The following is a 14,409-nucleotide window of genomic DNA, read 5'->3' as shown; positions in this document are numbered from 1 at the left end:
AACTTACATCTTTAACTATCAGGAAAATTTTGTTTAGAATTTTAAATATTATTAATTTAAATAATTTTTTTTAGCTTTTAATTTTAAAAGAGTAAAATATTTTAACAATGGTTTGGAGAATAAAGATCAGAGAAAGCCTTTGAAGGAGCTACCTTTAAGTGAATTATATATCCCTCTAGAAATTACTCTGAGAGTAAAGTTCAGTGTTGGGATTTTAGAGAAGAGCTCCACATTTGAGGGCTTGTTTGGAGGGAGACTGCTGTGATCTGAGAAACAGATTTTTTTTTTTTTTTTTTTTTACTGTTTTTGCCCTTGAGGTGCCAGAGGATGATTTTAAGTTATAAGTAACATCATTAGATTTCCCTTTTAAAAAGGCAGCTCTCAGCGTTGTGGAAGATGCACCTGTGGAGTGGATGGAGGCAGAGACCTGTGGAGACTATTTAGGAGGCAGGGCAGGTTGAAAGAATGGATTCGAGAGAGATTGAGTATGTATAAATTAGTAACCAGTTTGATATGGGAAGTGAGAGAAATGAGGAATGAGGAAAGTGAAGAATTGAGGTGTTTTTTGTTTTGGTTTGGTCTGTTGAGCAGATAAATGGGTGTTCAGAAGGGGTGAGAAAGAGTTGAGGGAGAACCAAGGTTGGGGGAAGTTTTTTTGGTTGTGTGTGTTTTAACAGGGTAACCATTAGGTGTGTTGTAGACTTGTGTTCTATAACATTTGGTGTTTGTGTGTTTTGTATGTCTCCCAGTGTAATTAATAACAACATTTTTGTTTATTATTGGTTACTAACCATATGAGGCATTAAAAACTCATTCTTTCTTCAGTGTGTTCAGTGCGCTCTAAGAACTGTGCTGAGGTGCTAGAAAATACTCCAGATGGGACAGTAGTAGTAAAATCATAAAGGTCACAAAATGAGGAGAGGGAAGGCATGCGTTACAAGGTGCTCAGTGTTACTGGAGTTTGAGCAAAGTGGGGCTTGATTAGAAATAAGATTTGAAATGTGGGAAAGGACCAGATACTAATCAAAGACCTTATAAACTGTGTTAAGGCATGTGGACTTCAGGAAATAGGGAGGCAGCGTAGTGCAGTGATGAAGGGCCCCGGCTGTGGAGCTCCGATGCCCGTGTTCAACTCTGCTCCTTGCATAGCTGTGTTACATTTTACACACATACACACACAAACACATAACACTATAAAAGCTCATTGAAGTTCTCATAGGTAGTTGTGAGGAATAAACGAACACTTCTAAAACCCTTAGTGACTAGCATATAGTAAGTGCTATTTAAATATTTGTTACATAAAAAATAGGGAGCCAGTGAAGGGTTGTTTTTAAATAAGAAAGTGATATGGGCAGACTGTATTTTCAATGGGTGATTCTGGGGCTGAGTAGAAGATAGATGTTAATAGGCCAAGGCTAGGTTTAGGAAGACCTGTTGAAATTGGTCCAGTCCAGGTGAGAGATGATGGTGTAAACTGTGGTAGTACTGTTTAAGGGTAGACAGAGAATAATTCAACAAATATTGAGGCACTAAAGTTGGCAGATCCAGGTAATTGAATATAGAAGAAAGAAAGGTCAACGTTGATTCCCACGTATTATTTCTAACATATTTAAAGCAACGTTCATTTAAAGTACTTTGGATCTTCGTTGTCCTCTATGCTAGTGATATTTGAGGCTTTGGTGTGTACCATGATTCTTCCATAAAAATGAGAACTAATGGTTTGAGATAGTTTTTTGAAATTTTTCAGAATTTATAGGCCTTAGCTGTTTTCCTCAGTAGGTGGAGAGAATTTTCTCTTTAAAGGCCCACTATTATGTGGAAAACTCATTTAGCCCATGTCCAAAGAACCAGAAAGGTTACATAATGATTTTTAAAATAATGGTTTTATTATGTTGTTTTTATAACTTTATATTAAGATTTGCAATTATAAAAATATAGCACCATATATTTTTTATATACATACATATATATAGTAAAGCTGTAAAAATTTGAAGTGGCTGCTGAATCATTAAAGAGATTAAAATTTGTTAATTCTATTATATCTAATTTTTTCATTGTTTATTCATATATGATAAAGAAACTTTGATAGGCAGAATATTTCATCACCTATTCATTCCTTTGATAAATCTTAACTCCCTTCTCTCTTTCTAGATTTGTCAAATTTTAAGAATATTGTTTCTTGCCATTCAGTTTTATAAAAAGGGGGAAAACTTGGTTGAATTTAGAACTTTCTTGAATTTGAATTTTCTCTAGATTCTTAATGAAATAATTAAATGGATAGGAAATTCAGTATCCTTATGTAGTATTTTAAGTCTGGACCCTGGGTTGTACTGGTTTACATTGTGTATGATACCTGTTACTTATGCTGTTGCAGGACTCATCAAATCTCCCCACTAAAGACAGTTGAGAAAGATGATATTTAAACTGAATCTTGAATGAATAATTGGAGTGGACATGCGAGAAGGTCATTTTAGGTAGAGGGAAGAGCAACATATACAGGTACAAAAGCATGAAAAACTATTATGTATATGCTGGAAAATAGTTTGCAGAGGGGATTGCAGGGTACATGTGAATATGAGGCTGGAAAGGTACATATGTGCCAGATTGATAGAATTTATAAATTCTGTGCCATTTATAGGCAGTTTGGAAGACAATTTTAAGCAGAGGTGAGCACTGTGGTCTGATGTGTATTTAGGTATTTTTTGTAGGTGGCAGTGAGGAAAACAGATTGGAGTTTGAAGGTCACTTGAGGCTTTTTCAGGAAGGAATGATTAGCGCTTGAAATAAGACAGTGACAATGAAGGTTGTTGACTGGAGAAAGGTTTAGGAGGTAGAATTGTTAATGAGTAGTGTGTGACGAGGAGAGGGAAGTATTAGAAGACATCTCAAATTTGTGGCTTGGGTGTCTGGGTGGAATTGAGAAACTAGGTGTTATTAGCCATCCAGAGTGGAGAATGAGAGGAAGAGTTATGTGGGATATTACATAAAGCACCAGATTAATTTTCCTGAATCATGGTTCTCAAGTCACTTTCTTGCCAAAAACCCATTGCCAGCTTTTTACTGTATTTAGTCAGCTTTGTATATGAAAAATGCAAAGGGTACCTTGCTAGAAACATGGTATTTAATAGATGTTAGTTTAAACCTAAATGGACCCTCAAGGACTTTTCTTCTGTGTTCTAGCTCACTTTGTTATCCTTTTTCTTATTGCCTGCCATGTATCCGGGTGATTCAACCTTATGAAGATACTTTCTGTGCCTTATGGCATTTTCATTCTTTACCACTCTCTCCCTTCATTTTTTTCTCTGTGTCTTCTGACCTATATATCCTTCAGATCTGCATACCAGGTTCTCCTTTTCCAGGCAACCTTCCCTATTTTTTTTCACCTGAAAGAAATTTTCTTTGAATTCATAATCATAAGGTATCTACTATTTTTTCTTTTGTTATAGCTTATATAAAGTTTTTGTGTGGTATATCAAGAGAGTTAATGTATTTAAAGAGCTTAGAACAGTACCTTGTATATAGTACTCAGTAAATGGTGGTGGTGATTATGGTGATGTGAAGATGATTGAGACAAGTCGATGTAATAGGGCAGTGTACCTTTACTTTCTGTCTTCTTGTGATGGCAAAACTGATTTGTTCTCTGTCCTTAGACACTAGGAAAGCAGTGTCTCTTTTTATATTGACAATGTATGTAAAAGTGCAAAAGGTGCTGTGCCATATCATCTTCAGAGTGAAATTATCATCTTTGTACATCTTCACTCTTCTAGAACTCTTATTGAGGGAAGTAAAATGGTGGACAAGCCCTTAACGCTGATTATCTCATTAAGCTTCACCATAGTTATTTGAGGTAGGTGGTGGTATTAGCTCCATTTATATGTGGGAAAACAGGCTTAGGAAGTTTGAAAATTTGCCCAAAGTCAGTTTCTAGGTGGCTGAGTTGATATTTGAACCTCCACTATTTGACTCCAAAATTCTACACAGTAGGACCTCAGAAGTGTAGAATTTATTCCTTCAGTGCTTTCATATCATTTACATATTCAACTTGTTTTAAGAGGGCCTATCATGGGGACCTATATGTAGGAAAGTACTTTTGTTTTTTCTTTTAAATTTTATTTTGCATATTTACAGTTTGTTTATTTTTATTATGGAATGTCAAACATGCAAAAGTACCTGCAGTGATATAACAAAATATCCATGTAACTACTACCTGAATTAACAGATGTTAACATTTTGTCGTATTTGCTTTAGAGTTTTTTTTTAAGAAATAAAACATTATTACAGTTAGAGTTGATATCCTCTTTCCAATTCTGCTACCCTCCCTCCCTCCCTCCCTCTTCCCAGTGGTAAAGTTCCTCCTAAATTTTGTGTGTATTCTTTTGTTCTGTTTTTATACTTTTACTATACATAAAATATGTATCAATAAACAATGTACAATAATACTTAGAGTTTATGTGAATGTTATACTGTATATTATTCTACAGCTTATTTTTTTCACCTAAAAAATGTTTTCTAGGTGTATTGGTATATGTAGATCTAGCTTATTGTGTTGAATAATTTCTTATATATGATCATATTATAGTTTCTTTATACCTACAGTATAGAAATAGGCCTTTAGATTGTTTTCAGATTTTCACTATTACAAACAATGCTGCAGTGAACATGAGAAAGGTGTCTGCAGATAAGATGATAAAATTTATTTTTTGTTTTTCATGCAGAGTTTATCTTAAGGTTAATTAAATATTTATTCTTTAGTCATTTTTATGCTTTGAATTGAATAAATAGAATGAATAATATTGTTGACATTGATTTTAGACCATAAATTCCTAAATTTTGTTCCATTTTCCTCAGTCTGTTAAACTGTTCAGAAATCTGTGTTTAATTCATTATTGAGCCAGGGTTTGCACATTGGCCGCCTGTGGGACAAACTAAGTGTAAATGCGTTTCTCTTGGCCTTGTTAAACATTTTTTTAAGTCAATATTTTAGAATTAAGTATTTTGCATAAAGTCTCTATTTTTGGATTATCCTGAAAAATTAGAAGCTTTGGCAACAGTGGGGCCCACATTTTCCCATGGCAACAGTTGGCCTAAGCTGAGTCACAGCTGCCCTCCTTTAGATGGGCATAAGCTCTCCAGTGAAACAAGTTCCTACCACTTACCACTCCCTGTTAGTTTATTATTGCCCTCGTACTGTTGTTTATAGTGAAGAAATACTTTTCTGTTGATGTTTTTATTAAAAAAATGGGGGAAAAGTATAGCTAGACAACTGCAATATTCAAGAAAAGCCAAACAGCATATTTTTCTCGAAGTGATGAATATTATAATATGATTAATATGTGAACAAAATAAGTCTTGTAAGGAAAGATCAAAGCCTTGCCTGCTTCAGTTGTTTATATTACCTGCATTGTTTTGAGCTTGTGATCTCTGCATTTTGTGCAAGTAGCTGTGAGGGCTGCCACATAGTGAAGTTGAAGATCAAAAGGATATGAAGACGGTTTGTAAATCGTAAAGTTTTGTGCGAATGCAGGGTATTTACCTGTTCTTTTAGCTGTTTTCTGCACCCTTGTTCAGAAAGATTTTAAGCAGAGGGGTTGAAACTGGTTTAGTCTTCTCAACCATCCTACCTTTCAGCACTGTATTTATTAAGTACCTTATTCAGAGGCTACAAATGGATGTTCCAGGATTCAGATCAAAAATGTGTTTTGTCTGCTCCATGTTTTTGTTTTTAATTGGACTTACTTTAAAAACCCAGTTCTACCACCGTTGCCTTATATCTAGCTGATTCACGCTTTTACCTGCCTAGTCTCTGTATTTGATTTGTAACCTATTTAAGGCAATTTATAAAGATGTATAAACTACAAAATACCACAAATGAAAAACAGAGAGTAAGGATAAAATGGAATCAGAACCTCAGCCAGAAAGGTCTATCATAATGGTCTTGCTGCAGGCGGAGAGCACAGATTTGACTCTGAGCTTTTCTATGAGGTGGCAGGAGGAAAAAAAAAACCTGTTAGGTTATTTTTCACAATGTCCTTAAGATAAAACTAAACCAGTTAGTTCAGAAAGGTAACTAACTTGGCACTATCAGACTGTAATTTCTCATAGGGGTCCTCATAAAGAGGATTATGTATAATTACCATTTCCCTCATCAGCATCTCTAAGGTAGCTGGATGTCTAGTATTTAACAACATTCAATATGGGAAGACCAACCACATCACACAAGAGTCAGTCTGAATGAGTGGGTAGATTGTCTTTTGGTGTCTGACCAATGGATATGGTTTCCGGCAATCCAGTTTTTAATATATGTATTGAGATTAAGCTACTTGGCAAGTACCTAAAGTGCAGGTGTTCCATAAATATCAGATACAGACCATTCATATGTAGGATTTAAATATTTTCGTAAAATTCTAGTTTTACCCAAATAAAATTTATGGGAGTGCTTGTAGGTTAAGATTCTTCTTAGAATCTGCTACTTTCCTGTCTTCTTGTTTGAAGGTGGACAGAGCAGTATTCTTCCAGAGTATCCAAAACTGGTAAAGTCCTTAAGAAATAGATTTAAAGAAGTGGGGGGCAGGGGCGGCGGTCAGTACTGTGCTGCTGGAAATTGCTTCTGCAGATCATTCCTATGAAAATGGACTCCTGGTGGTTTTCAGCGTAGATTAAATGTAAGGAGGTATTGTTTTTATTTATGTCTGTAATAGATATGGTGTCACCCCACAAGAAACATATTAGTATGTGGCTCTGCCTCTTCTCTCTTTACATGTGCTTGACTCCCCAAGTAAGATTTTTTTTCTTCAACCCTGCTGGAACTACAGTTCTTAATCTTGTTGCCTTCACTACTGAATCTCTTGAATTCAGTGTTTAAACCACTCTATTTTCTTATTGATGGCTGCCCTTTGTATTTGTTTGCCACATGTAGCCACAACTTTTGCCTCAACTTTTTACCAATACTGTATTTTTCAACTGCTTAAAGTAATTTTGCATTTGGTTATTTTGTTTCCATGTTATATTCAACATATTACTTTTAACTAGATTGTACGTTCTCTTAGGGGTGGATTGCGTTTTATTCGCCTTAATTGATAATAAAACCTCATGTCACATAGCCTAGCAGAATAGTCAGTGAATGAATGAATGAATGAATGAAAGGATACATGTATATAGCTCACATCTTCAACTATATTGTAAGTTTCTTATGGACAGGGAATCTCTCTCAATATTGCGTTTAAGTCACATGTAGCTTTCCGTGGATGAGATACTTAAGTTACATGGGACACAGATATGTGTTGTTTGGTTTGAATACTTGGTACCTGGTAGATAGATCCTCAGTAAATAAATTGAATAACTGACACTGAGAATGTAGTTAATTTCTCATTGTTTGTTTCAGTGGTGGCAAGCATTGGTGTGGACAGTAGTAAACTAGAAGTCAGTTCAGTTGAGACACAATGCAGGTTTTCCAGTTGGATTGTCACAGCACCTGGGCAGTTATCTTTGTTGTAAACGGGATTCACCTTTAGGACCAAGATCATATCCTTGAGAAAGGCCATCTTTAAGACCAAGAGCAAACAGTAGACCAGGTCCAAAAAAAAAAAAATTACATTTTTGCATAATTGCCGTTTGACTATAAAGCTTTTTTTTTTCCCCAGATCATTCTCACTGCTTCCATCCTAGTCCAGGCCTCTGTTATCTTCTACTTGCAGCCTTCCCTTGCTCTAATATCTCCTATACGTTATCTCTAAAACAATCACCATGAAACATCAATTTTAGAACATTGCTCCCTTGCTTAAGAATTGCAGTGATTTCTGCATTGTCATAATTCCTTTGGGATCCCTGAGTTAGTATTCACCATAACTTGTGCTTAAAAAAAAGAAAGCACAGAACAGTTTGTTTTCTGTTATTGTTTGTATGTTTAGAAGTATTAGTAAGCTTTTTTCCTCTGATTTTTAAGGCAATGGCTTTATGTGTGTGGCTTAGTTTTGATTTAAAAAAAAAAAAGATATACAGGCTGTTGTAGCTATGTTTGTCGAATTGTCCCTTGAAAATGTAGCACAAACCAAAAGAGTACTATGCATATTAGAAGCTTAAAAGGTTTTTACTTTTTAATTTTAGTATTGAGACAACCAGGTGATTTTCTACAGGGTTTTTAAATTGGTATCACTTTCTCAGACATATATTAATTAGTGTTAAATCTTTTAAAAGAAAAAAATTACATCAAAACCTGCTCCAAGCAGCGGGACTTTGAATGTATTTTATTGCCCTTATTTCAGAACTTGATTTTTTGGAATTTTAAAAAAGAAAGATGAGAATAAAGTGATATATTGCATCTTTAGTTCTGAGAACATGGTAAATTTTTATCTCCATTTTACTGTGATTCCTGTAGCAGACATTTAGAAACACTTACACCATACCTACTGTGTGCTAATTACCATGATATTTGGTAGAGATATAATGAGGAATATGTCCAGGTTGCAGCTTTAGAGGAGTGTTGTTGACAGGACAACATCAAGGCAGATAATTACTGAGTGCTGTGAGAAGTGTTAAATATGTGTATGTAGAAAGAACTATGAAATCACAGAGAGGAGTGAGTTACTCTGCTTATTTTTTTTGTCAGAACTGTGTAAATAAATCTGTCAAGTTTTATTTATGCTAGCCGCTGAGACTTTGCTAATGGCGTTTCAATACCATTGATAAGCATTAGGTTGAACCTGTGTAATTCCCGTTATTGGCAATTTTATATGGTTTAACCTAATAGTATTTCAGTATGTTAATTAAAACAAGAAAATAAAACATGGTTATTGTCTTTTGCCAATACTGTTTGACAGTTGTTAGGTAATTGATATTTTATTAAAATAAAGCTTTGAATATTTAATAAATGTGCCATTTTTGGAAAACATTTTTTAAAGCTCACTTGGTTTCTCTTTTTTAAAAGATCATATATGAAAGAATTTTGTTAACTATAAATTGCTGTGTAGTTATGTTATTTTATAATTGCTTGTAACCATGGAAATATTGTTATTTGATTTGGCAAGTTTTGCTTTCAAAGCTTGATTCCATACAAACTTTTGCTGGGTGCTAGATACTGGGCCTGGCACTAGAGAGGCCAAGAAATTCAGTTCAGTGTTTGCCCCTAAAGAGATCAGTCTGGTACTGGAAACAGCATGTATGTAGTTACAAAGAATGTGGAAGACAGCACAGGATAGAATCAGTGATTTTTCAGATTTATCTTAATAGTGGAAACTTCTCCAGAAAACTTTTATGCAGAAACACAGTATGTAAACAGATAAAAAACAGAATCCTGCCTACTTGGCCTCCTCTGTGTCCTCATTCCTACTGTTTGAAACCGTTGATGTGGAAGTCAGAAACAAACGGGGTTTGAATCCTGGCCCTGCCACTGTTTAGCTGTTTGACCTTGAATACATACTCTAACTTTAGTGAACTTGTTTCCTCATCTGTTAAATAAGTATATTAGATTTTTGCTGGGTATTATAAGAATTAAACATTGCAGGAAAAGAGCCTAGCACATCAGGCAGCCTTCATGCTGAATCTTGAAGGGAAATGGAAAGTTGCAAACATATGGGTGAGGGAGGGGCATGTCCCCGAAATAAAATAAAATACTTCCATACTGAAGACTTGGGTATGTGGAATACTGCCTCATTATACCTTTCTGGAGATAAATGGCCTCACCTGAGTTCTACGTAGCTTTTCCTTGCATTCTTTGACTCACACTTTAGTGTTAGGCTGGGTTAAACCAGGGTAAGAGTCACTGACTTTCCTGGGTTAAATTGACTACTTAACTAAAGGAAAAAGTACTCTAACCTGAATCTATAAGCCATGTCTTGGTTATAAGCTAATGATGCATTTATAGACAAGTCCTTCCTAACTGCAATTGCATTAGTGTACTGAAAATTAGGATCTTTTGTCCTCCTTTGAGGTCTTAGTATAGATCTTTGTAAATATTTACTTCAGTAGGTAGGTAAGGGTGTTTTTTTTTGCCTGAGATTCAGATTAATGAGACTACTGTGGATAAATTGTAGGTGGATACATTTACTTTGGATTTTTGAGAAAGAGAACTAGAAAATTAGTTTCTAGGAAAAGCTGATGAAACATAATTGTATGCTTTTTCTACCTCAAGAATGAATGATTTTTCTTTTCATAACAATCAGATTTTAGGAAAACATTTCAGTGTGAAGGGGTATTAAACAAAATAGAGGAGATACAGAAATACCTTAGTTTCTTTCTGTATCTCCTCTGTGTGTGTGTGTGTGTGTGTGTGTGTGTGTGTGTGTGTGTGTGTGTGTGTTTAAAATCATGCAGCAGCTTACTATGTATCAGGCACTGTTCTAAGCTTTACATGTATCAACTGATTTAATCTGCCTGCCAACCCTATGAAAGAGATACTACTGTTATTGTAAGTAGCCTGTATCAAGATAACTTCGTCTAAATAAGGGGGCTTGCAGACTATGGCTGGCAAGCCAAATCCTGCTTGCTACTTGTTTTTGTACAACCTTTGAGCTAAGAATGATTTTTACATTTTTTAGTGGTTGGAAAGAAGCAAAATAACATTTTGTAAAAATTTATTTTGTGAAAATTTTTATGCGATTTATTTTCTAAAATAATTTCAGATTTTAATTTTATAAATTAATAATTATTTAAGTTACATGAAATTGAAATTTCATTGTCCATAAAGTTTTATTGAAACAGAGACACACATATGCCACACAGTTGTTTATTGTTGCTTTCTTGCTGCAGAAACCATAAGGTCAGCAAAACTTAAAATATTTACTATCTGGCCCTTTATAGAAAGTTTGCTGATCCCTGGTCTATTACAAAGGAGAGGAGATAGAATCCAAACAAAAAGCAACAAAATAATATAGTTATGAAAGAATGTGTCTTTATTAGAACATACCAGGAAGACTAGGACTAGATAGAGTTGTATAATGAACAAGCCAGCAGCGTTATCTTCTTGAAGGATTTTAAAATAACAGCTTAACTATAATGAAAAATGCTTTATTATTTCAGAGTGTTGTGTTGACCTCTTTTTCCTGTTAATATAAAAAGTCTCCTCAAGATATATCTGAAGGGCTTTGTAAATATTTCTCTGAATTTGGGTGGCAGTTGTTGCAGTTACCATTGAAATCTGATTATCTTGGCCTCCTGATTTGATTTTTGCCTTGGAACCCAGATGAGTTCTGACACTGATGATTTCTTGATTTCCCCTTCTTTATAATTTTGCTTTTGGCCCTTTAGGACTGGATGTAGTCTGTAATGTTGAGTATATGGTTCTCTACTGAGGATGTGCATCAGAAAAATCATGTGGAGAAAATATAAAAATTTAGATGGCTCCTCAGAATCTCTGAGGGTAAGGCCTAGCCGTGATTATTTTCAGGATGTTTCTCAGGTGCTTCTAAATGTACACTCCTGGTTAAAATCTATAGTTACTTCCTTCATCTATTTTAGTAAATCCAATTTGGAAAAAATACACATGGCATTTATTCATTTGTGTTCCAGAGATGTTTTCAACCTAAAGAATCATTGCCTAAATTTGTGTAAACTCACAGAGGTCATCAGCATCAGTTTTGGAGAATTCATTTTCTCTTTTGATGTCACTCAATAGAATAGTAGAATCCAAGTTGGGATTTACATTAGAGAGCAAGTAGTATAATTTAGTATTATTATTATGAGATATTTATTTGGCATCATAGAATCCCAGGGAATCTGGACATAATGAATTTAATGAGGTAGAACACAATTTATAGGAGACTCAATATTTTTAGGAGGAATAGTTTACATTCCAGAACATTTTGTTTTGTCAGTGGTTCTGTCAAGCTGTATGTCTGTAAAAATAACTATTTAAATAGTAGATCTTTTCCTCTCGTTTTCGTTTAAGTGTATTTTGACACCAGAGTGAATTTAAAAGAAAAAAGTGACCTGCAGTCTCTAAAAGCATATTAAAGCAACAGATGTTTGTCTTTTTTCACATTCTGTTTCACTGCTTATAGGCATACACAGTTGTATCACACAGAAAACTGATTTGAGATAAAAAGCACTAGAAAGCGATCTACAATAAAATCTAAGCAGGTCAGAATTCCATTTCTTTGGAACCATCAGGTGTTCAAAATGGCTTCATGCCTTAAGTCAAAGAAGAGAAGGATTTCAGTCAACAAAGAAGCAGTCTTTGAGCACCCAGCAACACTGGGAGCACTGCTGGGACAAAGATTATATCTAGTATATGTTTGATGGATGTGCTGTGAGAATGAGGAGGCATCCTGATTAATGTCCATAAAGAGAAAGCGAAGAATGATGAGGTAGACAGGCCAAGAAAAAAGAAACAGGAGAGGAAAGAGAAGACCTGAAAGGTCAGCAGTAATGAGATGGTGCTTAGAAGCTGCAATGGCAGTGAATATCAAAAACTCTTAGTGGAGAGAGGGATGAGGAAACAGGATAGGAGAGTTCTGAGTTATCTGCTTTGCACCTCCTTAGTCCTTTGTTCAGGGCATCTCGCTTGTCCGATTTAAGTGGGACTCAGTTTTTTTACATTTGATAACCCTCAAAGGCATTGATTTACTTGGTGAGTAGCCAGGGAGTAGAGTTTAAGCAGTATAAGGAGTGGAGAGTATTCATTCCAGTAGAGTTTAGTGATAGGCTAAGGCTATAATAATAAAGCCTGCTATGTTATTTTAACAGAACTGAGGGTTTGGGGGCATATTATTAAGGCTCTCCAGCAAAACAGAGCCAATAGAATTTATGTATATATTTAAAAGGAAAAAGTGACCACAATTCGTCTTTAAGAGAGGGAGAGAAAGCGGAGGGAGAGATTTTAAGGAATTGGCTCATGTGGTTGTGAAGGTTGGCAAGTCCAAAATTTGCAGGGTAAGCTGGCTAGCTGGTGACCCAGGGAAGAGCTGATGTTGCAGCCCCAAGTCGAAAGGCAGTCTGCTGGCCCTATGCATCTCATGGGGATGTGTAAAGTCTTTCTCTTAAGGTCTTCAACAGATTGGATGAGGCCCACCCACAGTATGGAGGGCCATCTGCTTTACTCAAAGGCTACTGATTTAAATGTTAATCACATCTTGAAAATACTGTCTCTACTTTCTTCAGATTTATACTCTAAAGTTGTAGAGCACCTATTTTCAACACTTGCCTTTAATATTAAGAATTACTAGGCTTGAGATTGGTAGGAGTAATTCTCAGTGGAAAAAGTAGTACCTTAATCATTGGTCCAAGGCTAATTGAAAAACACAAAATATTTTGAATGTAAATTTTGGATGAGTGACTTAAATCTTGCAAAATGAGATATGGTAGTCAGTTGTAAATAATAGGAGAGTGAGGAAGTGGTGCAGCTGTTGGAAGAATTTTTCTTTTTCAAATAGTGGACTATGCCTGAGCTTAGTTTATCCCTCAGTGATGAACCAACCTGGTCTTTTTTTGCTTTAGTTTTTGTTATTGCCTGCCAACAGCAGGTCTCAGTGAATCATGGGCCTCCAAGCTGAAGGAGAATAAAAACAAGTAGACGTTAAAGCCTAGTATTTGATTAAAAACTTTCAATGATCTGACATTCTCAAATTGTGGGGGTGGGGGAAATCTAACGTCTTCATGTTAATTGTTCACATAGAACACAAGATACTGCAAGAACAATGTTCTAGTTACTTTTGCCATCTTTGTATTTATTAGAAAACAATTTCAGAACTCTAGACAGTTATTTCTGTAGGTGGGAAGGTGAGGAAATCACAGGAATTGATTTAAGGAAATGAAGTTACTCCTGGAGGTACTTTGTTGTCTGATGTAATCTTACCGAATTAAACTGTAAATTAAAAAATTTAAATTTGGGGTATTTTTCAGAATATGCAATACATCGATTTCATAGGTAAGTGTACCTTTTTTGTTTTTTGTTTTGTTTTTTTTTTTCATTTACTGCATTGCAGTGTAAAACTGATGTAGGGTTTTTTGGGGGGTTGTTTTGTTTTTAAATATTTATTTAGCTGTGTGGGGTCTTAGTTGTGGCATGTGAGATCTTTTTTAGTTGCAGCATGTGGGTTCTTGTTCTTTGACCAAGGGTCGAAACTAGCCCCCCTGCATTGGGAGCTCGGAGTCTTAACCTCTGGACCACCAGGGAAGTCTCTCATGATGTAGTTTTTTTTTTTATATATAAATTTATTTATTTATTTATTTTATTGGATGTGTTGGGTCTTTTTTGCTGTGCGCAGGCTTTCTTTTTAGTTGTGGTGAGTGGAGGCTATACTCTTCGTTGTGGTGTGCGGGCTCCTCATTGCTGTGGCTTCTCTTGTTGCAGAGCACGGGCTCTAGGCACATGGGCTTCAGTAGTTGTGGCACACAGGCTCAATAGTTGTGGCACATGGGCTTAGTTGCTCCGCGGCATGTGGGATCTTCCTGGAGCAGGGATCAAACCCATGTCCC

General features: G+C 35.5%; 1 protein-coding gene across 5 annotated transcripts in view; it reads left to right on the top strand.

Annotated features, from left to right (window-relative positions):
• Positions 1–14,409, top strand: part of PAFAH1B1 (platelet activating factor acetylhydrolase 1b regulatory subunit 1) — a 68,989-nt gene that overhangs the window by 7,102 nt on the left and 47,478 nt on the right. Inside the window, exon 2 of one of the 5 annotated variants that reach the window (XM_057714389.1) lies at positions 2,375–2,499. The exons of the other annotated variants lie outside the window; for them this stretch is intronic. The gene's annotated coding sequence lies outside the window, so the exon portion shown is untranslated. The remainder of the gene's footprint in view (positions 1–2,374; positions 2,500–14,409) is intronic. 5 annotated transcript variants of the gene reach the window in all.

The sequence above is a fragment of the Hippopotamus amphibius genome, chromosome 17 (genome assembly GCF_030028045.1).
Source record: "Hippopotamus amphibius kiboko isolate mHipAmp2 chromosome 17, mHipAmp2.hap2, whole genome shotgun sequence".
Lineage (NCBI taxonomy): Eukaryota > Metazoa > Chordata > Mammalia > Artiodactyla > Hippopotamidae > Hippopotamus > Hippopotamus amphibius.
Note: the sequence above shows the minus strand (reverse complement) of the source record. Positions and strands in the feature narration are given on the sequence as shown.